The sequence below is a fragment of the Oryctolagus cuniculus genome, chromosome 5 (assembly GCF_051225735.1).
Source record: "Oryctolagus cuniculus isolate XC-2025 breed Fujian yellow rabbit chromosome 5, ASM5122573v1, whole genome shotgun sequence".
Classification (NCBI taxonomy): domain Eukaryota; kingdom Metazoa; phylum Chordata; class Mammalia; order Lagomorpha; family Leporidae; genus Oryctolagus; species Oryctolagus cuniculus.
In genome coordinates, this window is record NC_142871.1 from 128,056,061 (window position 1) to 128,078,613 (window position 22,553).

At 58.4% G+C, this 22,553-nt stretch overlaps 1 protein-coding gene across 5 annotated transcripts in view; it reads left to right on the forward strand.

Moving 5' to 3' along the window:
* The window catches only part of TFEB (transcription factor EB), a 49,517-nt gene that overhangs the window by 20,710 nt on the left and 6,254 nt on the right, over positions 1–22,553 (forward strand). Inside the window, exon 1 of one of the 5 annotated variants that reach the window (XM_089332348.1) lies at positions 6,213–6,327. The exons of the other annotated variants lie outside the window; for them this stretch is intronic. The gene's annotated coding sequence lies outside the window, so the exon portion shown is untranslated. Of the gene's footprint in view, positions 1–6,212; positions 6,328–22,553 lie in introns of those variants that run through there. 5 annotated transcript variants of the gene reach the window in all.

Below are 22,553 nucleotides of genomic sequence, written 5' to 3' on the forward strand. Positions count from 1 at the left end.
CAGATGCCAGCCTGCCCAGCTCCGCTCCAGGGTAACGCTGGGTGCACACACAGTCCCATTGTGTGCCTGGGCCCTGCGCCCGCCGTGGGCCTGGCACCAGCTCTATCAGCAGCCGTGGCTCCGTCAGCTCCTCAGCACCCGCGCTGGGACCTGAGCCCTCGGCCCCCGGTGAGGAGGACGCAGGAGGGCTGGTGATTAGGGGTGAGGGGCCACGACCAGTTGGACGCTAGAGAAGCGTTAGCTGTGGGAGACAGAAACAGACCTAGTCCGTTCACAAATGAAGAGATGAGGCAGCAGGCAGCTTGCTTGGGTCACTTGGCCAGGGCCTCGCTGCCAGTGAGCAGCCCAGCTGCCTGCCATTCCCTGAGCTCCAGCCCAGCTGTGGGGAACATGGCTGGCTTCCTTCTGGGAAGCCGGGGTCCCCCAGGGAGAGGGATCCTGGTGTGCTAGGGTCTGACAGCCCTGTGTGCCGCCACAAAGCATGGCAGTTCATTCTGAAGACCTCTGCCGTGGCTGGGCAGGCAGAGCGGGTCGCCAGAGCAAGAGGGATCCGTGCCTCAGTTTCCCTGCTCCACCTGCACCTGTGGCTTCTGGAGGGGACAGGAATGTAGAGGTGAGGTAGAGCTAGAGCCCGGACTTCTCACACACACAGAGGTCTTCCATCCTCTGGTTTACTCCCTAGATGACCACAACAGCTGGGGCTGGGCCAGGCTGAAGCCAGGAGTCAAGGGCTTCATCCAGGTCTTCCACTTGGGTGCAGGGACCCAAGCATCTGGGGCCACCTTCTGCTGCTTCCCCAGCGCATTAGCAGGGAGTTGGATGGGAAGTGAAGCAGCTGGCACTCAAACTGGCCCCCATATGGAATGCCAGTGCTGCTGGAGGCGGCCTAACCTGCTACATCACAGTGCCGGCCCCTGGACTTCTCTTCCGAGCCCCGGTCTTGCCCTAGCCCTCCCTGGTCGGGGGTGGGGTGCCATGAGAGATTGGCCTGAGCTGCCCAACTCCTTGACTTGCCCAGCCTGGAAGGGTCTCTGAGGCTACAGGAGCCCACTATCCATGTCCCATCGGCCAAGGTAAGGGTGGCCAGGGGTGACCCTTGTGGGATCTTCCTGGTTTTTCACTTTCCAGGCTCAGTCCAGTCCCAGAGCCCCGACCCCCAGGGCTGTGGAGCTGCAAGATCCCCTCTCCAACCACCCCCCTCCACCGCCCCACACCGGCCCGTCCTCCCAGCTCCCTACCCATGCTGGGCACGGGGCCTGTCTCCCTCCTTCAACAGCGCCACAGCCTCTGTGAAAGACAGTGGCCCAGGAGCTTGTGAGGTGCCAGGGCTGGGCCGTGAGGCCAGGTTGGGAGGGACACACTGAGACCAGCTCCTTCTCGCCCTGCCCTGGAGCCCTGTCTCTTCCTCCACACCGCCTGGGCTCATCTTTGTCCATTTACACCGACCCAGCAATGCCTCTCCATCCAAGGTCACAGGGCGGGCATGTCGAGCCTAACGTGGCAGAGTCCAGAGGGTCACAGGGAGGGGGGGCCCTCTATCTGGAGGCCATGTGGGAGATGCCAGGAAAGAGAACGCTTTGAGAGCTTTGAGGAACCCCGACAGAGTACCCTCACTGTGCCTCAGCGTCTCACCTGCAAAATGGGCACACTAGTATTTCCTACTTCCCAATCTAGTGGGCAGGTCAGACGAGCTCATGCTTGAAAGCTCCTAGAAACCGTTCCTGACAGATGGTTGATTAGGTGTCCTGTGTAGTTTTATTTGCAGTAGTGATAGTGGCAGAGCAGGTACTCTGTACGAGACCAGGTAATGGTGCTTTTTCCCAGCTAGATTGTGAATAGCGCAGGGACTGTCTTAGTCAGGCCTGTACTCCCGTGTCAGACCAGAGTCTGACCTGAAGCAGAAGTAGTTGTTTTCAGGTGGTGCTCAGACGAGGATGAAGTTAGGGCGGGCTGCCTGGGGGAGGCCCTGGGGCAGGACTTCCGAGGGATGCGCAGGGGTTGGACAACCTGTGGGGAAGGAACTAGAAGGAACATCTGGAAGCCGAGACTGGGTTGGGGTGAGAGAGTGAGGAGGCCCCCCCGGCTGCACCCTGGTCTTGTTCGTGGGAGGGGGATCCTGGCTGCCTTGAAGGCCCACCCAGGGCATTTGGACTTTAAGTGGAGGTGGGAGGCTTGGGGTGGCAGGGCTGGGGCGCGGCCATTCTTTGTTACTCAGTCCGTTCTGTTTGCTCCCTTGTTCTCAGAGCTACCTTCTTTCTCCATTCCTCTAAAGACAATTTCTCTTCTCTACGACCTCTACTCACCCCCACCCTGCGTTCTTGGCTTCCTCTCTCCGGCCGTTCTGGCCTGTTTCCCTTTTGTCTCTCCTGGCCTGTGAGGTAGGAGCTGGGTAGTGTTGGACTTGGGGGCCGGTGTGCTGTCATCCCAAGGCGGGAACTGGCATGGTGGTGACTGAGCCAGGAGGATAACCTTGGACCTGATGTAGCCCTCTATAAGCCTGCATGAGTGACCCTCCCCCCAGTCATGCGGCTGAGGCTCGTGAGAAAGATCTTACTTTGTGCTGGTCATGAAAACAGAGTTCTACAGCAGATGAACTAGGGGGTGAGAGGATCTTCTTGTTTGTGACGTTAGTGGAAAGGGTTATGAACCAGATGGGAAGCAGACCGCAGACAACTACAGTGTCTCTTTCAGCTCCAAGCATCCATTCATCTATCCATGCATGTATTACATCCATCTTTCTATGCATGGAGCTAATATATCCATGCATGTATCTATGCACCCATCCATCCATTCATCTAGGTACCCATCCATCCATCCTTCATCCATCCATCCATCATATCCATGCATCTATCCATCATCCATCCATCCATCATATCCATGCATCTGTGCATCCACTAAGTAGTTATTGAGCGCCTATGCTGGGTCAGGCACTACGTTAGATACATTTAATCTTTACATTAACTCTCCAGAATGAACACCATCCTCATTTTACACACAAAGAGACTGAGACCCCATGAAGTCAAGTGAGCTGACAGAGGCCACATATCTAGTAAGCAGCAGATCTGAGATTCAGCTCTATGTGCTGTTAGTGTTGAGTCAAGTGGCAACCCTGGATCTGAGTGCAGAGCACAGCGGCTGTGTTGCCCCGATGCATGGACATGCTAAGGTTCTGGAATGCTCAAGTTCTGTGGTTCTATCCGTGGTGCATCACCCTGTGGCCAGATGGCAATGCCGGGCTTTGCGGCCTATTGGCATTTGTCACCAGTAACCTAATGTTGCCATCGCCACCTCCACTGTGGAGGTGCTTGCAACCCTGCCAGCCTTGTTTCTTCTCTCCGCCTTCTCACCTCTGATTCCTAGGGCAGTTTCACCTGCCCACAGGGAGCAAAGCTCCAGGCACACATTTGGCTGCTGCACCCCACTCAAGAGGTCTTCTCCAGTCAGGGTGGGCCAGCGTGAGCCAGAGTGGCTCTTTTACTGGCTTTTCTTCCTAAGCTTTGAAGTCAGCTACTCAGTGTCAGGCCCTGTTGGCTGAGGGAAGGAGATGAGTGCGAATAGTGCGGGAGGTCACCCTGCAGCAGAGTAGGATTCATGCGATAGCGAAGGGAAGGAAGCTGGCAGCTGTGGGTCCCTTCGGCTCCATCTCATGGGGCCTCTGCAGAGCATGCGCTACGGTCACCCAGTAGGGACTGGGGTCTTTGGCTAGGGACGCTGGCAAAGCACAGGGTGCAGGCCCCTTGGCTGTGGCACAGGTGCAGGTGTGCTCGGGAGGGCAGGTTCAGGGCTGTGAGTGTCCTGGAGTCCTGACAGCTCCTGCCTCATTGGCCAAGCCTGGGCCTGGCAGTCTGTCAAGCCCTCTTCCCACAGCCCTCCCTTTCTGTCTGTGTCCAGCAGGCTTCCCCGGGCAGACCCTTCCCACTGTGGCCACTGTGCAGTGCCCCCTTCGTTGTGTTCAGCAGTTACTTACGGAGCACTGACGAGGTGCTGTGGACAGAGAGCAGAAGCTGGGGGGATCCCTCTGGTGGGTGAATGAGACCCTTCCCCTGCCAGCTAGCACGGATTGTCCCAGCCCCGTGCTCCGTGCTCTCCCAGAAGAGGCACAGAAAAGCGGGGTGCCATGGTGCACGGGCCGGGCTCTCATCCACGCCCCTCCCACCTCACGCAGCCTGGGACTGTGATTGCCGCGGTTTGCTGACTTCCTTTTTCTTTCTCACTGCCCTGCCTCTTCCCCCAGCCCATGGCTGCCGTGCGGCCTGCCTTTAGTCAGCCGGGAGCTGAGCCTTCTAGTGTTTTCCTTCTGTTTCTCTCTCGGAAGAAGATGCAATTCCTGGGGCCAGGGGAGGGCAGGGGGACCCCTTTGCCCTGGTGAAGGCTCTGCTAAAGCCTGCTTCCTCCCTCTGGGTCCTACCTGCTCCCACCCCGACCCCTGCCCGCTGCACACTGCCGCTCTCCTGCCTTAGGGGCGAGGGAACGAGATGAGTTGAAAGAGGAAAGTGGTGTGGGTGAGGCCTCTGGAGTGGAGGCTGCAGACAGGGGTGGGGCAGGCTGGACCTGGCAGGTGTATTCCTACTGGGAAGCATATGGGGGCGTGGGCAGTTGCGCAGTCCCCACGACTCCAGCTGCTTCCCACAGGCTTTCCCTGGGAGGTTTTGCCTTCCAGGGTGGGTTTGGTTAGGGTGTGTGCTGGGTGGTGCAGGCAAGAGCGTGTCCACCTGTGCCGGCCACCCTCACTACCTACCTCTGACACTCTCTTATTTGCAGGGGGCATCCATTCCCACTGGCGGGCCGAGTGGGGTTGGCAGACAGAACATCTCTCGTGTCTCTCCTGACCCCACGTGGGCAGGTGTGTGGGTGCAGGGCTGGGCAGGAGTGGAAAGGCAGGGGAGGCGCTGGGGCTTTGTGTTCCTATTTCAGGTTTGGTCTTCAGTGCCTTTGATGCAGCCAGGAGGTAGAAGGCAGCTGCTGCCCGAGCCCAGCCCTGCGGGAGAAGGTGGAGCAACTCCGGGCCTTGGCGGGGTCAGAGATAAGGGAGGGTGGGTTACTGACACGCTGCCTACACCCTGGCACACAGTCTAGGGCATTCCACTCCTCTCTGTGTCCTTTTAGAGGCAAAAGACTTCTTGGGGTGTTTAAGTCCAGGGGAGAAAAGGGTAGCGGTGTCTGTTTTGCAATGAGGCTTTGGTCTTCCTCCCATACCTGTGTGCAGCCCAGGGCGGTGGGGCAGGTGGGAGGTTAGAATGCAGCTGTAGGCGGTCATTTCTCCTTGTGGGGCAGAGGGTGGCCTCCAGGGCGGGTTTCTTCTGGTTTCCCCGGTGGCGATGCCGGCCAGCGTGCGCCCCGGCAAGTCCTGGATCTAAGGCAGCCGGCCTCACTGGGGGGCCCCGAGGTGGTTAGGGCCTGGATAGGGCCCAGGCAAGGGAGCCCCTGGACTTTGTGCCCTGAGGCCTGTCTCCTGCACGGGACAGAGGAGGCGGCCCGCGGAGGCAGGCGCGTGGACTGAGGGGACAGCAGTCCCCGGAGCCACTGCCGGGGCTGGCTGCTGGCCTGTGCCGGTGCTGGCCGCCCGGCCTCCCCCACCAGGCGTGAGTCAGACCGAAAGCAGAAGCTGCCAGACGCTGTGGAGAGTGAAGCGAGGCAGAACCAGCTGTGCTATTTTGGAACCTGGTTAATTCCCCCTCCGGCTCCCCCACCTCCCTCTCTCAGGGCTCCCACCCCCTCTTGGCACTTTGGCTTCCTCGGGGCGCCAGGGGGGCATTTGGGACAGGACTTGATTTCCCTGGTGTGTCCAGGGGGGAAGGGGGACAGGGGGAAGACGGGCTGAGAAGCTCACAGCTCCTGCCTGCACCGAGCTCCCCTTCTCTGACCGGGAGAGGCTGGCTTCTTGCGACAGCGCTGGTGGCTGTGGGAGGGCAGAGCGCCCCCTCTCGGTGGAGCTCTTGGGCAGGGCGCCCTGCTGAGCGGATGGTCAGTGGCTCTCAGCTCTGCCCTGTGGCCCTGGCGCCGCCCTCCCTGTCCATCTTTCGCCACCATCAGGCCAGCTGTCAGCTGCCTCTCTCAGGAGTGTGAGTGACTTCAGGTGCGAGCCTCTCCCGGCTGTGAATCTCAGCGGGCTGGGAGGGATTTCCGGACCTGGGGAGAGATATTTTGGGGCTGAGGGCCTTTCCAGAACTGGTGAAATCACACACCCTGCAGCAGCCCCAACTGACCCCCTAGCCACCGGCTGTTTCTTGGACATCCTGGGCCTGCTTGGAGTTCTGCTCCGCTCTCCCACCCCCCATTTTGGTGAGCCTGGGGGTCCCGGCAGTACAGCCTGCAGTGGTGAAAGAGGTCAGTGGGGTGTGTGTCCCTGAGCTGAAGAGGAGGGTATACGGGCAGACAGGGCCCCTGCCCTTCCTGGAACCCTGGGCCGGGGACATGGCGGGTTTGTTCTTCCTATGTGAGCGCATGCGTGGGAGATGGGCCAGCCTCAGCTAGGCGAGGCTGCCCCCTGGGGGTCCCTGAGGTCAGAGCTACACTGTGGGGGTGTGCACTCAGCTGGGGCGGGGTCAGCAGGCCGGTGACCAGGGGACATTCGGGTCCTTGCAGACCTCAGGTGAGCAGGACTTGGCTTTCTCACTGCTCAGATGGAGTTGGGGGTCAGGCAGGTGGGAGGCAGGGGTAGAATAGTATGGAGGGGAGGATCGGCTCCTAGGCCTGCTGCAGGGGGCCTCAGCGCCCCCAAGCTGACTGCGGAACACATAGCAAGCACATGCCAGGCGTACTGGTCCTCAGGTTGTCTGTTGTGCCAGCCCTAGGGCGGCGTGTCTGTGTGTGTGTGAGATGCAAGTGTGGATGGGTGTATCCCACATGGTCCATCTGGGTTGGGTTTCCACAGGTAACCACATCAGCTTCTAGGCTGCTTCCCGGCAGACCCTGACTGTTTCCTGCAGAGCCCCCTGCACGAGGTGAGCCTGCTGGGCACAGAGCCGGCCTGCAGCCCTGCGTGTAGGCCCCCACTTGGGCTCCTGGGCCTGGGAGTCAAGGCTGTTGGCTCAAGTTCATTGTGGGGCCCAGAAGGGCATGTCTTGCCCTTTAAAGTATCTCTCTCCACCAGAGACCTGCACCTGTCTGCTGTCTCCTCCCACTTGTCACCAGTTTTCATAGTTGGGACCAGGTGGCCAAGTCCCCAGCAGGAATGAGTCAAGTTTCTTTAAGGTGCCCTCAGATCTCATGGGGTGACTTTTTAAGGTGCAGATTCTTGTCTAGTTGTTTGTTTTTAGATTTATTTTATCCTAAAGGCAGAGTGATAGAGAGGGAGAGAGACCGAGATCTTCAATCTGCTGGTTCACTTCCCTATTGGCTGCAATAGTCGGAGCTGGGCTGGGCCAGGCTGAAGACAGAAATCTGGAACTTCCCAGGTCTCCCACTTGGATGGCAGGGGTCCAAGCACTCGGGCCATCTTCTGCTGCCTTCCCAGGCACATTAGCAGGGAGCTGGGTCGAAAGTGCAGCAGCCAGGACTTGAACCAGCACTCATCTGGGATGCTGGCATCATATGAAGCAGCTTAACACCACGCTGGCCCCAATGGCTGATTCTGACTCAGTGGCTCTGGGCAGGGACTTAGAGTCTCCTTTTCTTTTCTTTTTCTTTTTTTAAAGATGTATTCATTTATTTGAAAGGCGGAGTTATAGAGGCAGAAGCAGAGAGAGAGAGAGAGAGAGAGAGAGAGAGAGAGAGAGAGAGGTCGTCCATCCACTGGTTCACTTCCCAAATGACTGCAATGGCTGGAGTTAGGTCAATCCGAAGCCAGGAGCCAGGAGCTTCTTCTGGGTCTCCCACATGGGTGCAGAGGCCCAAGGACTTGGGCCATCTTCCACTGCTTTCCCAGGCCATAGCAGAGAGCTGGATTGAAAGTGGAGCAGCAGGGACTTGAACTGGTACCCATATGAGATGGTGACGGCTTTACCCACTACACCACAGCTCTGACCCCTCTTTATTTTATTTTTTTAATATTTATTGATTTATTTGAAAGTCAGAGTTACAGCGAGAGAGGGAGAGACAGGAAGAGAGAGAGAGAGGAGAGAGATCTTCCAGCCATTGGCTCACCCCCCAAATAACTGCAATGACCATGCTGGGCCAGGCTGAAGTCAGGAATCAGGAGCTACATCCGGGTCTCCCATGTGGGTGCAGAGGCCCAAGAACTTGGGCCATTCTTTGCTGCTCTCCCAGGCTCATTAGCAGGGAGCTGGATTGAAAGTGGAGCAGCAGGGACTTGAACTGGCTCCCATATGGGATGGCGGCACTACAGGCTACTACTTTACCCACTAGGCCACAGCGCTGGCCCCCAAGAGTCTGATTTTCTAACAGCAGTTGGGGGTGCAATGCCTGTGGAGCAAGTGAGTAGCAAGGACCTTTTGAGACCCCCTCCCCTCCAAAGTCCCAGCAGATGGATGGGGTCACGCCGGCAGAGAACTGACCCTCGGTGCCAACACATCACCCACTTCAGCTCCTTTGCCCCCTCGCCTACATTACTGCCACCCTGCTTCACAGATGGGGAGAGTGAGGCTCTGTTAGGGAAAGCAACTGCTCCAGTCTCTGCTAAGTGGCCAAGGCAGATTTGAACTCTGCTCTGTGGGGGTCCCAGGCATGTGCATGTTCCCCTGAACCCAGCTGTCTTCTAGAGGAAGGCTCCGTGCAGGGATGCAGCCATCAGGGAGCTGCAGGGGTAGTCCTGGGCAGCTCTTGGGTGGGAGGCGTGGCTTGAGGCAGAGGAGCAACTGAATGGGGAGTAGCTCTGGGGGAGGCAATGCCAAGGGGGCTTGTATCCTGCCCCCGCCAACTTAACCAAGCACCCCCTCTCAGCTCTTTCCACAGATACCCAGCATACCGGGGTGTCCATGAACTCCTGAGTGTGTCCAGGAAGTGACCAGGTGGCCCCACTGCCTTCCGTCTGTGTGACCTCTGGCAGGTGTTCAGCCTCTCTGTCTCAGTTGCCCACCCCCACCCTACCTCCCATCCCCCGTAAAATGGGGGATGGTTAGTAGCTCCATAGGTGAGCGGATGTTTTGGGGAGGAAGCCAGTGATGAATACGAACCAGCTGGGGGCACTGCCTGGGGCATGGTGAGTGCTCAGCGTGTGCAGCCCTTGACGGCTGTCGGCTGAACCTGGATGTAGGCCACCCTCCCCTCGGTGAGCGTGGTGCCCTCATCTGTGCTCACGGGTGTCCCCTCTTCCTGCCCACTTCGCCTCCTTAGCAAAGCCCAGGCTCTGCAGGCCTCAGAGGCAGTTAGACTCACAGCCATGTAGCAGGACGTGGCAGTAGACCAGCCTCAGGGAGAGCAGAGAGGCTGGAGGGGGGTGTGTGGGGGCTGCAGGTGATGGAGGAGAGGAAGGCCCCGGAGCAGGGGCAGGAGCCATACACAGGTGGGGTTTGGAGAGCTCTGTGGGCACCAGTCCGGGGGCAGGGTGGTGGGCTGGGGTGGCTTGGGTGCTAGACTCTGGGCCATTAGTGGCCAGCACAGAAGGAGAAACAGGGAGGTGGGGCCTGGGCAGGGTTTGGAGCAAGGCACTGGGGCAGGAAGCCAGAAATGGCTGTGTGTGCCCGGCTGTGTGTGCCCAACTGTGTGTGCCTGGCTCTGTGCTCCCCTATGCACCCGTGTGTCTGCTCATTTCTTACTTGAGCGAGGAGCCTTCCCTGCCCCGTGCAGGGACTGAAGAGGCTGGGGTGCAGGCTCCTTCCCCCGAGGAAGGCAATGGCCGGGTCCCTGCAGGCGCCGCTTTCTCTTGAGCATCCCTGAGCAAGAGCGACCATGGAAGGCCACCCTGCCGTCCCCTCCTGGCCCTGTAGGCTTACTGCCCTGGAGACCCGGCCATGCACATGGCATCTGTGCCCACAGGCATAGCCAGTGGGAGCAAAAGAACCCGCGAGATGTCTCATCGTCCAACTCCCCCACTTTAGCACCGAGAAGCCCAAGGCCCAGAGAGAGGCAAGACAGCTGGCAGAGGTCCTGCCCCATGTGGCCGTGAGCAGGCTCTTGGGCTGGGGCTGTGGGGCTGTGGAGCCCTCGCAGGATGACCCATTGCAGAGGGTCCCAGCCATTGGGCCCCCGATCTCTGAAGGCACCGAGTGGCCACTCGAGCAGACCATCGGGCCTTGTCCTCCCGGGGTGGGGGACCCCATCCTCCCTGGGGAGGGTCTCAGGGGCCCCACTGGCTGACCTCTACCCATGAAATCTTGGCTGCTCTTCCCTTCCCCTAGCAGATGGGGCAGGGGGTCTTTCCTGTGGAGGAGCCACCTGTGGGCAGGACCCCCCCCCCACAGCATACAATGGCATGCTGGTCCCGGGCCAGCGCTCTGGTCCACGTAAACGTGCTTCTGTCTGGCAGGCTTGATTGCACTGCCCCCAGGCCCTCTCGTGGCCCATGTGAGCCGCCTCAGTGAGATCCAGATACACAAACATGGTCCCCGCAGCTTCTGCACAGGGACATCTTGGCTGGTGCTGAAAAGTACCCGTGGGCACTCTGGGAGGGCTGGGGGCCGCCCGGGGTTGGGGGAGTGGGCAGGACTGGGAAGGTGGTGGACGTAACCCATCTGCATAGCAGGGGGGCTTTCCTGGGGGCCCCCGGTTTTCTCTTCTGTGCCGGAGCTGCAGGTTGCACACCTGAGTGACGTAGGCCGGGTCCCTGCTTCTCTGTTCTGTAATGTGACCTTGGACAGATTTCACTCGACCTTTTAGAGCCTGGGTTTCCTCATCTGCTGGTGTTGCTGTTTGCCCTGGGCACCCGCGGGGGCTGGCTGGGGCCTGGCTGGGGCCTGAGCAGGTGTGAGTTGGGTCCCTGGGCGGGCAGGCCCCGGGGGCGCTGTGTCTGATGGGTGGGATGGGACAGAGATTCTGAAGAAGAAAGGTGACTTCTCTGGGGGCGTCGCTGTTGTTGGGAGCCTGGGAGGCGGCCAGAAATGATTAGAGAGCGAAGAGTGGACACAGGCGGGCGCTGAGTGGGCGGAGTGGCGGCAGTAGGATGAGGGGAGCAAGGGGAGGGGATCTCACCTTCCGGCCCTGGCCCAGCCCAGGAGAAAAGTGGCAGCCAGCTGGGGTGGGGTGGGGGTGGGGGCGGCCTTCAGACTGCGAGGGGTGGGTGAGAGACTCAGCGGCATTGTGTGTGTGCATGTGAGTGCGTATGCATGTGTTTCTGTGTGCATGCATGTGTTTGTGTACATGTCTCACACACACACACACACACACACACACACAGAGGCTGAGAGACAGCGTCTGTGTGGGCAGTTGCGCCGGATCTGTGCCTGTGGCCACCCAGCACCTTGCCAGTTTCTCCTCTCCATGTCCATGTCCCCCTCCTCCCCGCACTGCCACACCCAGGGCCAGTGCTCCTGCAGCAGCTTGGGCCAGGGTGCAGCTGGCCCCGTGGGACAGGACAGGGCGCCTCTCTGGCCCGGCCTGCCTTTGAAGCGGCTCTCTCTGCTGCACAGTCGCCTGGCCCTGCCCCGGGCCAGCGGGCTGCCCAGCCACTCCCGCCCTTCCTGTGGGATGTGAGCTGTGACTCGGGGCTGCTGGGCCTGAGCTGTGGGAACGGGAGGCCACTGCACCGGCCGGGAGCTGGGGGGGGGGGGGCTGCCCTTCCCTCCCTCTCTTTCCTCTCCTCCCTCCCCTCCCTCTCTTTCCTCTCCTCCCTCCCCTCCCTCTCAGGCTTCCAAACAAGCCCCTGAGTCCCCCCACCCCCGCCACCTCCTGCATGGACCCCTTGCAGTGGCTCTGGGAGAGGCGGGTGCTCTCTCGGGGTAGGAAGTGTGCTCTGGGTTTTGCAGGTCCCCCTAATGAACCTCGGCTTGCTCATCAGAGTCACTGTCCATTTTCTTATCTTGCATCAGCGTACACAGGGGTTTGGTGTGCCGGGGCCACGTTTTTCCACTTGGCAGCCATTATGTGGCATGAAAGACGCAGACGGCCGCTGCCTGTGTGGCATCCTCCATGTGACACTCAGCTGGTGGGGCGGGCTCCCGGAGCAAGCCATCCTGGGCGGCGGGGACCTCCTCCACCTTGCATTCAGCCATGATGCCACACCTGAGCACACTCCCTGGGCTCTGCCCCTCAAACCTGTGCAGTTTGCTGGGATAAGCGATACCGCAACAAACAGGGTGGATGGTGAAACAATGACTTAACAATGCTAAAAGCAGGCACTACTGACCTTATTTCTGTTTCCAGCACCAGGGGCTGCCCAATGGAACAGTGCATACTTCCCAGAGCCTGTGGTTTGCTGTCTCGGTGCAGGAAGCAGCCAGAGGGCAATGCTGCCGTCATAGCCTCCAGGGCCACATGGCCAGGTGCGAGACCATGAACCTGCCCTGCCAAGTGGCCCCAGGTGCCAGGTGCTTGGTACCCTGCCTCCTCCTCATCTCTTGTTAAGATTTATTTATGTACTTGAAAGTAAGAGTTACACAGAGAGAGGAGGAGACACAGAGAGAGAGGCAGAGAGTAAAAACAAGGCAAGGTTCACTCCCTATAATGCTGCAACTGCTGGAGCTGGGTTGACCCAAAGCCAGGAGCCAGGAGCTTCTTCCAGGTCTCCCACTTGGATGCAGGGGTCCAAGGACTTGGGCCATCTTCTACTGCTTTCCCAGGCCATAGCAGAGAGCTGGATGGGAAGTGGAGCAGCCGGGACTTGAACCGGCGCCCATATGGGATGCCGGTGCGGCAGGCGGCAGCCTTACCCACTGTGCCACAGCACGGGCTCCTCGTCATCTCTTTAGAACCCTAAGGGGATCTCACTCATCAGTCTCCACCTACCTCTCCCAGACCTACTTCTGCCAATTATGTGATAGACAAACTTTGGAAAAGAACATCTTTAAACAACCCCAGGCTTTTGGAAACACAGAGGGTGCTTGATAATGAGACTAACCGGCCCGAGGCCTTCCTGTCCTGTCCAGTAAAGGGGACAGGAGCTGGGGTTGCCACTAGCAGTTCTGTCTCAACCTGGGGTCTGCAGATGTGTGTGTGTGTGTGTGCACACGCATGTGAATGGATGGGACTTTTCCTAAAAGGAACTAGAGAGGGACAGATAGAGGGGACGCCACGCGTGGGGCATCATGAGTGCCCACACTTCCACACCTGCCGAGTCCTCGGCAGCCAGCACCCCCAGGCAGGGCCCAGAAGCTCAGTGGGAGCGGGGCTCAGCTGGGAAGCACCGCTTGAGTCGCAGGGAGACTGAGGCCAGGACTGGAGCCCGAGCCTCCTGTGGGCCAAGTGCTGGCTCCTGGGAGTCGGGTGCCGCCTCGCCCCCCAGGCCTTGTGAGGACCCGACTGCCCGGCCGGCCATGGGGAATGGCCTCCCCCCAAGGCCTGGGGGCCACGTGGACGCTCTTGTTTTGTTTCCTAGTTGGTCAGATCATCCTCGGCCGCCTCCTCAGAAGGGACTCAGAGGAGACAAAACAAACCCCCAAACAGGAAGCTGTCCCTGACTTCCCTCCCCGAGGCTGGAAGGCTCCTGGGGGGTCACGGGGTGCTTCCCCTGGCCCTGCGGCACCTGCGCCGAGCGGGCAGCTCCTGCACAGTGGCTCGTTTGTGCCCGGCTGACTCAGTAGGAAGCTGCTTCCGACCACAGAGGCGCAGAACGTGACAAGGGCTCCGACAGGCGTCCTGGCCGTGGGCTCACACACTTTGTTGTTTCAGCCGCCTGACGTGTGTTTTTCTGGGAGTGCAGGAAATTGCCTCTGCCCTTTGAGGAAGGGGAGAGTTTTTTTTCTCCTGTGTTTGGGGATTCCAGACCATACGGTCACAGGTGCCCTGCGGGCTGGGCTGCATGAAAGACACCAGCTGCTGCAGCCTTGGATTGATTGCTTTATATATATATATATATATATATATATATATATATATATATTTGAAAGACAGAGTTGGAGAGCGAGAACGAGAGAGAGAGAGAGAGAGAGAGAGAGAGAAAGATCTTCCACCCACTGGTTCACTGCCTAAGTGATCACAACAGCCGGGACTGGGCCAGGTTGAAGCCAGAAGCCTGGAACTCCATTCAGGTCTCCTGCTCAGGTGCAAGGGCCCAAGAACTTGAGCCATCCTCCACTGCTTTCCCAGGCACATAAGCAGGGAGCTGGATGGGAAGCAGAGCGGCCGGGACTCAAACCCATGCTCACGTGGGATGCCGGCTTAACCCTATGCACCACAATGCCCCAGTGGGAATCCTTAAAACAAAATGGGACAGTTCTCACCCCAAGTGCAGGAGCCAGGCCAGGCCCTCAGCAGCGTGGGAGGGATCTGCAGTGGCAGAGTTACTGAGAGGGAGAGGGAGAGGGAGAGGGAGAGAGAGGTCTTCAAGCTGCTGGTTCACCCCCAAAATGACTGCAACGTCTGAAGCTAGGTCAGTCCAAAGCCAAGGGCCAGGAGTTTCTTCTAGGTCTCCCATGCGGAATCAGGGGCCCAAGCAGTTGGGCCATCTTCTACTGCTGTCCCAGGCCATAAGCAGAGAGCTGGGTCAGAAGTAGAGCAGCCAGGACTCGAACTGGCGCCCATAGGGGATGCCAGCACCACAGGTGGCAGCTTCACCTGCTACACCATGGTGCTGGCCCCTGTATTTGTTAGCCTTGTGACCTTTAGCAAGGGACAACGTCCTTGTGCCTGTGGAGCTTCAGCTGTGAAGTGGGGACAGTAATGAAGTAACCATGATGGCTGTGTCGGTGCTTTGAACAGTGTCTAGCCCATGGTGCCATAGTGTGTACTCTTTGCACAAGATACCATTCCCTGATTAGGAAGATACATGTGTTCATTATGGAAGAAGCAGAGACTCCCACATGCCACACTGGAGTGCCTGGGTCCCACTCCCAGCTCTCCTTCCAATTCCAGCTTCCTGCTGATGCACACCCAGAAGGCAGTAGATGACGGCTCAAGTACTCGGTCCCTTCCACCCCTCTGGGAGATCTGGATGGAGTCCCAGGCTCCTGGCTTTAGCCCAGACCAGCCCTGGTTATTGCAGGCATTTTGTGGAGTAAGCAAGTGGTTGAAAGATCTTTGTCTATTTCTCCCTGTCTCTGTCTCTCTGCCTTTCAAATAAATAAAAATTAAAGACTGGCGCCGTGGCTCACTAGGCTAATCCTCCACCTTGTGGCGCCAGCACACCGGGTTCTAGTCCCGGTCGGGGCGCCGGATTCTGTCCTGGTTGCCCCTCTTCCAGGCCAGCTCCCTGCTGTGGCCAGGGAGTGCAGTGGAGGATGGCCCAAGTACTTGGGCCCTGCACCCCATGGGAGACCAGGATAAGTACCTGGCTCCTGCCATCAGATCAGCGCAGTGCGCCGGCCGTGGCGGCCATTGGAGGGCGAACCAACAGCAAAAGGAAGACCTTTCTCTCTGTCTCTCTCTCTCACTGTCCACTCTGCCTATCAAAAAAAAAATTAAAATTAAAAATTGAAAAAAGAATACACACATGAAACACTCACGATTGTATCATCCCAAAAGTCAGTAATAATTTTGGTTATTTCCTCCCAGGAGATCTTTCTACATATGATCTTACTTGGTGATTAGATTTTCTGTTCAATTTGGCGTGCTACTTTTTTTTTTCAATATTTATTGATTTATTTGAAAGGCAGAATTACACAAAAAGAGAAGCAGAGGCAGGGAGAAACAGAGAGTCTTCCATCCACTGGTTAACTCCCCAGATGGCTGCTACAGCTGGAGATGGGCTGATCCAAAGTCAGGAGCCAGGAGTTTCTTCCGTGTCTCCCACGTGAATGCAGGGTCCCATAGGACTTGGGCCTTCTTTCTTCTTTCTTCCTCTTTCTTCTTTTTTATTTATTTGAAAGACAGAGTTCCAGAGAGAGGTAGAGAGAGAGGTCCTCCATCCACTGGTTCACTCCCCAGATGGCTGCAATGGACAGAGCTGCTCCGATCCGAAGCCAGGAGCCAGGAGCTTCTTCTGGGTCTCCCACATGGGGCCCAAGGACTTGGGCCATTCTCTACTGCTTTCCCAGGCCATAGCAGAGAGCTGGATCGGAAGTGGAGCAGCCAGGACTTGAACCCGCTGCGCCACAGCACCTGCCCACCCCCTCCTCATGTCTTACTTTTTCTCACTTGACACCTTCCCACTGCTGTGTTGCAAACAGCCCTGGACCGGGTGGGGTACACTGTAACTTATTTACCTATCCTATTCTATCGTTTGCAATTCTGTTGGCATTATTTTGATTTTTCTCCATATCACGTGAAGGGCTTCTAATATATAAACACTTTTTCTGCATTAGGATATTTTTTAAGAATATTTTTTAAGAATATTTTTTAAGGCTTTGACACATTTTGCCAAATTCCTTTTTCAAAGAGATTGTACCAGGGTATGTGCTGATAGTTATGTTAAGGTGCCTGGCACCAAAAATGTCTTAAAGTCACGGGGACACTGCATGGAGGGGGGGGGGGTTGTTGAAGATAATTTGCTTAACTTTTTAATTTTTTAAAAGATTTATTTGAAAAGCAGAGTGACAGAGAGGGAGACAAAAAGAGAGAGATCTTCCATCCATGGATTCGTTCCCCAAATGCTCCCCAACAACAGGAGCTGGGCCAGGCCAAAGCCAGGAGTGAGGAACTCCATCCAGGTCTCCCACGTGGGTGCAGGGGCCTAAGAACTTGGGCCATCTGTTGTTGCCTTCCCAGGGAGGGCATTAGCAGGGAGCTGGTTCGGATACAGTACAAAGTGACAGGGACTCCAACCCAGGCCCTGCTGTGCCATGGTGCCTGCCCTATTAGCTCTTCAGCTATGTATAGTTTCCTCATTTTTATCTGCCCTTTTTGATGAAAGGACAAGACACATACAGTGATTAGAAGTGAGCAGCTGGGGCCAGCACTGTGGCACAGCGGGTTAACGCTCTGGCCTGAAGTGCTGGCATCCATATGGGCACTGGTTTGAGACCTGGCTGCTCCACTTCCCATCCAGCTCTCTGCTATGGCCTGGGAAAGCAGTAGAAGATGGCCCAAGTTCTTGGGCCCCTGCACCCATGTGGGAGACCTGGAAGAAGCTCCTGGCTCCTGGCTTCGGATTGGCGCAGTTCCGGCCATTGTGGCCATCTGGGGAGTGAATCAGTGGATGGAAGACCTCTCTTTCTCTCTGCCTCTCCTCTCTCTCTGTAACTTTGACTTTCAAATAAATAAATAAATCTTAAAAAAAATAAAAATAAAGAAGTGAGCAGCTGAGCTAATTGCCGTAAGCAAGACATACTCTTGTCACTACCATGTCAAGGTACAGGCCACACTCCAGCCTCCTGCGCCTACCCAGCCGCCCGCACCCCTCCTAGGCGCTCCCCCAAGGGCAGCCAGGATCCAGGCTTCTAGTGCAGTAGGTTCGTGTTGCCCATTTGTGAACTTTACACCCACAGATGGTGCCGTGCACGTGTGGGTGTCCATCTGTGAGAACTGCACGTGTGAGTGTGCGTGGTGAGTGTGTGTGAGGGACAGCGGTGGTTCACTGTTTTGCTGGGTGCCTTCCTGCTGTGCAGGAGGACCAGCCTCTTTCCCCTCTTGTCTTTTGAGGGAGTGGCTTCCGGTCTGGGCTGCTGTGAGTGGTCCAGGCTGCCCCCCGCCCCACCCCGTGCTGAACGCTCAGGTGCTTCTCTGTGGGGCAGAGGAGTGGGAGTGGAGGGCTGGGGCATGTGTTCTGTGTGTTTCCAATTTTTTGCTCCAGTTTTTTAAATTCTTATTTTATTTTACCTATTTGAAAGGCAGAGTTACAGAGAGGGAGAGAAAGTGAGAAAGAGCAAGAGAGAAAGAAATCTTCCATCCACTGGTTCAATCCTCAAATGGCCTCAATAGCCAGTGCTGGGCCAGATTGAAGCCAAGAGCCAGGAGTGTCTTCTGGGTCTCCCACATGGGGTTCAGGGGCCCAAGCACTTGGACCATCTTCCACTGCTTTCCCAGGTGCACTAGTGGAGAGCTGGCTGGGAAGTGGGGCAGCCGGGACTTGAACAGATGCACATATGTAGTACCTTAACCCACTGAACCACAATGCTGGCTCTGTGTTTTGGTTGTTGTTGTTTGTTTGTTTTAAACGTTTATTTATTTGAAAGACAAAGTTAGAGAGAGGGAAAGAGAGAGAGAACCTTCTGTCCGCTGGTTCATTCCCCCAAATGGCCGCAATCACAAGGCTTGGCCAGGCCGAAGCCAGGTTTGCTCCCGTTTTAAAGGGGCAAAGTCGCCAGGACAGCACAGGCCCCACAGCCATGGAACGGAGCGGCTCTGCCGAGAGCACCTGGAGGGGCCCTGCAGGAAGACCCACCCCTCTGAAGGCTCCCGGCCAGGGCTGCTGCGGGAACAGCTGGACCCCGGGGCCTGGCCTGCGTTTCCAGCGGGCGTGGGGCTGCCGCTGCAGGCTGCAGAGAGCCGCTCAGTCCTCACCCAGGGCCCCTGGCTGGCCCAACAGGCACTGAACGCAGCAGGGCAGGGAGCCCCAGCTTTGGACATGATGGGGAGCAGGTTGGGGCCCTGACAACCCCTCCTCTTTCCCCTGTAGTAAAGGAGGCCCCCGTCCCCACTGTGAGTTAAGTGCTGCATGCGTGGGAGGGAAGCCATGGAGACCCCTCTGTGGCCTTCCCCACCCCACTCCGAACAGTTTGGGTACCCGGGGAGCCCAGAATAGCCGAGCGTGGAGGCTGTGAGCCCAGTGCCTGGCTCAGATCTCCATTCTGCTGCTTAACCAGCTGGTGACGCCTCTGGGCAAGGCGTCTCCTCCCTGAGAAACGGGGGCAGTAGAGCTGCCCACCCTCAGGGCTGGGGTGAAGAACGAGTGGATACAGGGCAGCGCCGATCATCTAAAAATCCAAAACACTTCCAAGCCTGCAACTTGCGGAGTGGCAACGCGCTGCCACAGGTGGAAAATTCCACACTACGGAGCTTTGCTTCCTGTACAGAATCGCTAACAATGTTCTATACAATTGCCTTCAGCCTGTGTGTGCAGGGGCTGTATCTGGAACAGAAATGAGTTTTAGACCTGAGTCCCATGCCCAAGATATCTCATTGTATGCTTGTGGAAGCAAATATTCCCAAATCCAACAAAACCCCAAATCCAGAGCTCTCGGGTCCCAGGCGTTCGGGAGAAGGGAATGTCATCCTGGATCTGGAACGTTCGCCGAGCAGCCGGGGGACCCTGGCGGGCACTCAGCAAATCTGGAGCTACTGGCACTGCGACCCCTCTCAGCTTCTCCACACCCACGTCCACTTCCCGCCTGAACAGACTCGTGCTGTGCATTTTTTTTTTTTTTTTGACAGGCAGAGTGGACAGTGAGAGAGAGAGACAGAGAGAAAGGTCTTCCTTTGCCGTTGGTTCACCCTCCAATGGCCGCCGCGGCCGGCGTGCTGCAACCAGCCGCACCGCGCCGATCCGATGGCAGGAGCCAGGTACTTATCCTGGTCTCCCATGGGTTGCAGGGCCCAAGCACTTGGGCCATCCTCCACTGCACTCCCTGGCCACAGCAGAGAGCGGGCCTGGAAGAGGGGCAACCGGGACAGAATCCGGCGCCCCGACCGGGACTAGAACCCGGTGTGCCAGTGCCGCAAGGCGGAGGATTAGCCTAATGAGCCGCGGCGCCGGCCGCGCTGTGCATTTTGTTCTGCAGTTTTTTTCTCCCGGTTCTGTCTTTGATACTTCCCTCCTCCGTCTCAGACTTTTCTGTCCTGGGGTCCTGGTTCCCCTTGCCTCTCCCTTGTGAAGTCCAGCGGAGACTCGCTGGTTCACACTAAGGTGTAAATGACTGATGGGGAGGCCCACATCGGAGGAGACCAGGCTGGGGGCCACACAAGCCCCAGGGGCTCCTCCACCTCTCACAGTGGCCCTGCGGGGCAGGTCCAAGACTGGCTCCATTATACAAGGGGGCGGGTGAGGCACAGACAGGGTGAGGCTCTCCAAAGTCATGTAGCCAGCAGGGGCAGAGGCTGTTGGCCTGGGAAGCTCAGCTAAGCTGGGAGTCAGACTCAGGTTGGGCAGAGGCGTGGTCAGCTGACCAGCTCCAGTGAGCAGTGCTGAGGGGCAGCTGCTGGGTCCTGAGGGCTTGGAGGGGCAGGGCGGGGCGGGGAGGGCAGGAGTTCTGCAGGGCTGGGCTCCAGGAGGAGGGTATTTCTGAGGTGGGGGTGGGGGGGTAGGGTCTGGGGCACCCCTGCCAGGCATGGTGGCTCGGGCAGGCCGGGTGTGGGGGGTGCCCTGCAGCAGTCTGCCTTTCCCCTGTCCCTCATCTCAGTTCTTCTGGCCGGATGCGGAGACACAGGAGCCGTAAGCAGTCCTTGGGCTTTGTGAGTGAGCAGGTGCACAGGGAGCCGAGGCTAGGGGATGAACACGCCCGGCGGCTCTGCCCTCCCATCCCCGCAAGTCCCTCCCTTCTCCCCATTCCCACCCAGACCACACTCAGAGCCACCAGGCAGGGACACCGGGGGTGTCCCCCAGGTAGCCTCCTCCCTCTGCTCTGTCACCTGGGCCACCCTCCCCTGGAGGCCCCAGGGCCAACACTGCTGCAGACCCCTTGCTGTGCACATGGTTCTGACGCCCTCTCCCAGGGGGCCCACAGATCCCGGCTGGGTGATGGGGCCGGAGTCCTGTGTCCATTTTACAGATGGGAGAACTGAGGCCGGCAGAGCCAGTTAGAGACTGAGCAGGGCCTAACACAGGTTCGCTCACGGCAAAGCCAGCTCTAGCCTGGGCCAGGCCAGGCTCCCAGGCCTTTGTCAGAGAAACAAGGGGCTCGTTCTCCCCCGGCCTTCCCTGTGCCGGCACTGCCAGGCCCTGGCCAGCCCCTCCCCCAACCAGGGCCAACTGAAGCCAGATTGTCCCCAGGGGTGCCATGGGTGTGTGGGATGCAGCTGCGAGGGAGTGGGGGGGCAGCTGCAGGTCTGTAGGGCCAGTGTGTGTGGTGGCAGCGGGGGCGGCAGACAGGGCCACCTCTCTGTGGGTTGCAGCTGCGCCCCTGCGGGAGGGAGGGGGCAGCTGCGCCTTGCTCCCTGGGGACTGCCCTGCTGGGAGCTGGGCAGAGACCCCCTGGGGCTCCTTCCCGGCTCTATGGAGACCCAACCCTCCCCACCTGGGCTTGGATGGCATCTAAGCTCTGTCCCCTCCACAGGCCACTTAGCCTCCCAGTGCCTCGTGTCCTAGGAACCCTGACTACCTCTAGGGGCCGGTGCCTGACCCCTGCAAATGCCAGATCCATCCACATTGTTGTCATCTCCTCGGCCTGCAATCCTCACCGAACGGTTGCCGGTGTGTCCCGCTTGTTCTCATTCAGTGCGGCGTCTGGCATCGCCAGAACACGGCTGCTTTGCCACCTCCGGAGGTCTGGGGCTGTCCTAGGAGCTTGGCACATGGCTCTGGCCGCTGCTCTGCCCGCGTCGGCACCCCCTACCCTGCTTGGGGCTGTCCGCGGCTCGCCTACGGGTGCTGTGCGCGGGGCACGGCAAGTTAGGTTTGTGTCGTGCGCTCACCGGCCTTCTGAGGTGGACACTTGCCCAGTTCACCCAGGGAAGAGTGGCAGAACCAGGATCCCAGCCCACTGCTGTCCTGCTGGGAGGCCCTCGCTCAGCCTCGGAGCCCTACTGTCTCCACGGTGAGGGGCCCTCCAGCTCCTGCCAGACCTCACCTTTCAGACAGCCTCACTCCCCGGGGAGGACCTTGGACGTCACAGGGTCCGGCCCTTGCATTTTTGTCAAAGGGGAGCATGGGAAGACAGAGGCTTGGGGCAGGAGGACGGGACTTGCCCAGGGTCACACAGTGGGCTAGTGACATTCTGTTCTGCCCTCCCACTCTCCCGACAGGGCAGGGGGCCTAGATCCCGCCTGTCCCACCGAGGCCCATGCAAGACCAGGGCTGGCGCCCGTGGATCTGCCTTTCTCCTTTCCTAGGCTCAGGGGCAACACTGGGCTCCCCAGGGTTGGGTCATAAGTCATACCTGCTACGCTCACTCGCTCATCTCAGTGGGTGACGTCCCGGGCCCTGGGCCGGAGGCTGGAGCTGCTGTAGTGAACCAGACAGACAAAATGCCAGCCCTCAGGGCAGCTTGCTTCCTGTAAGAGAGGCCACAGCAAAATGTATACTATTTACAAGGTGATAAGTGGCATGGAGAAAAATTAGAGGACGGGGGCATAAGGAGGGTGCGAGCCGGGGGGGTGGGAGGTTGGCCATTTTGATTGGGTGGATGTGGACGGCCTCTTCGAAGCTGAGCCTTGGAGGAGATGAAGGGGTGAGCCATGAAGGTCTCTGGGGAAACAGTATTCCCCGCAGGGGGGCTGCACATGCAAAGGCCCTGAGGCTGGCAGGTGTGGCCAGAGCAGAGAGAACCAGGGAGAGAGTAGGGGGAGCCGGGGTCAAAGGGGAGCGTGCGGTGGGGGCTGGTTGGGAAACATGAGGACGTCAGCTTTTCCTGGGAAGGGGGAGCCATGGAGAGTTCTGAGCAGAGCGAGGGCCAAGATTGGCTTAGGTTTTAACAGAACGCGTGTAGCAACCGTTGAGTCAAGTGTCATGGAGCAAGACAGGAGGAGGGAGTCTGAGCACGAGGAGGCCCCTTGGGAACCCAGGAGTGACACGGTGCAGCCTGGGCGCATGC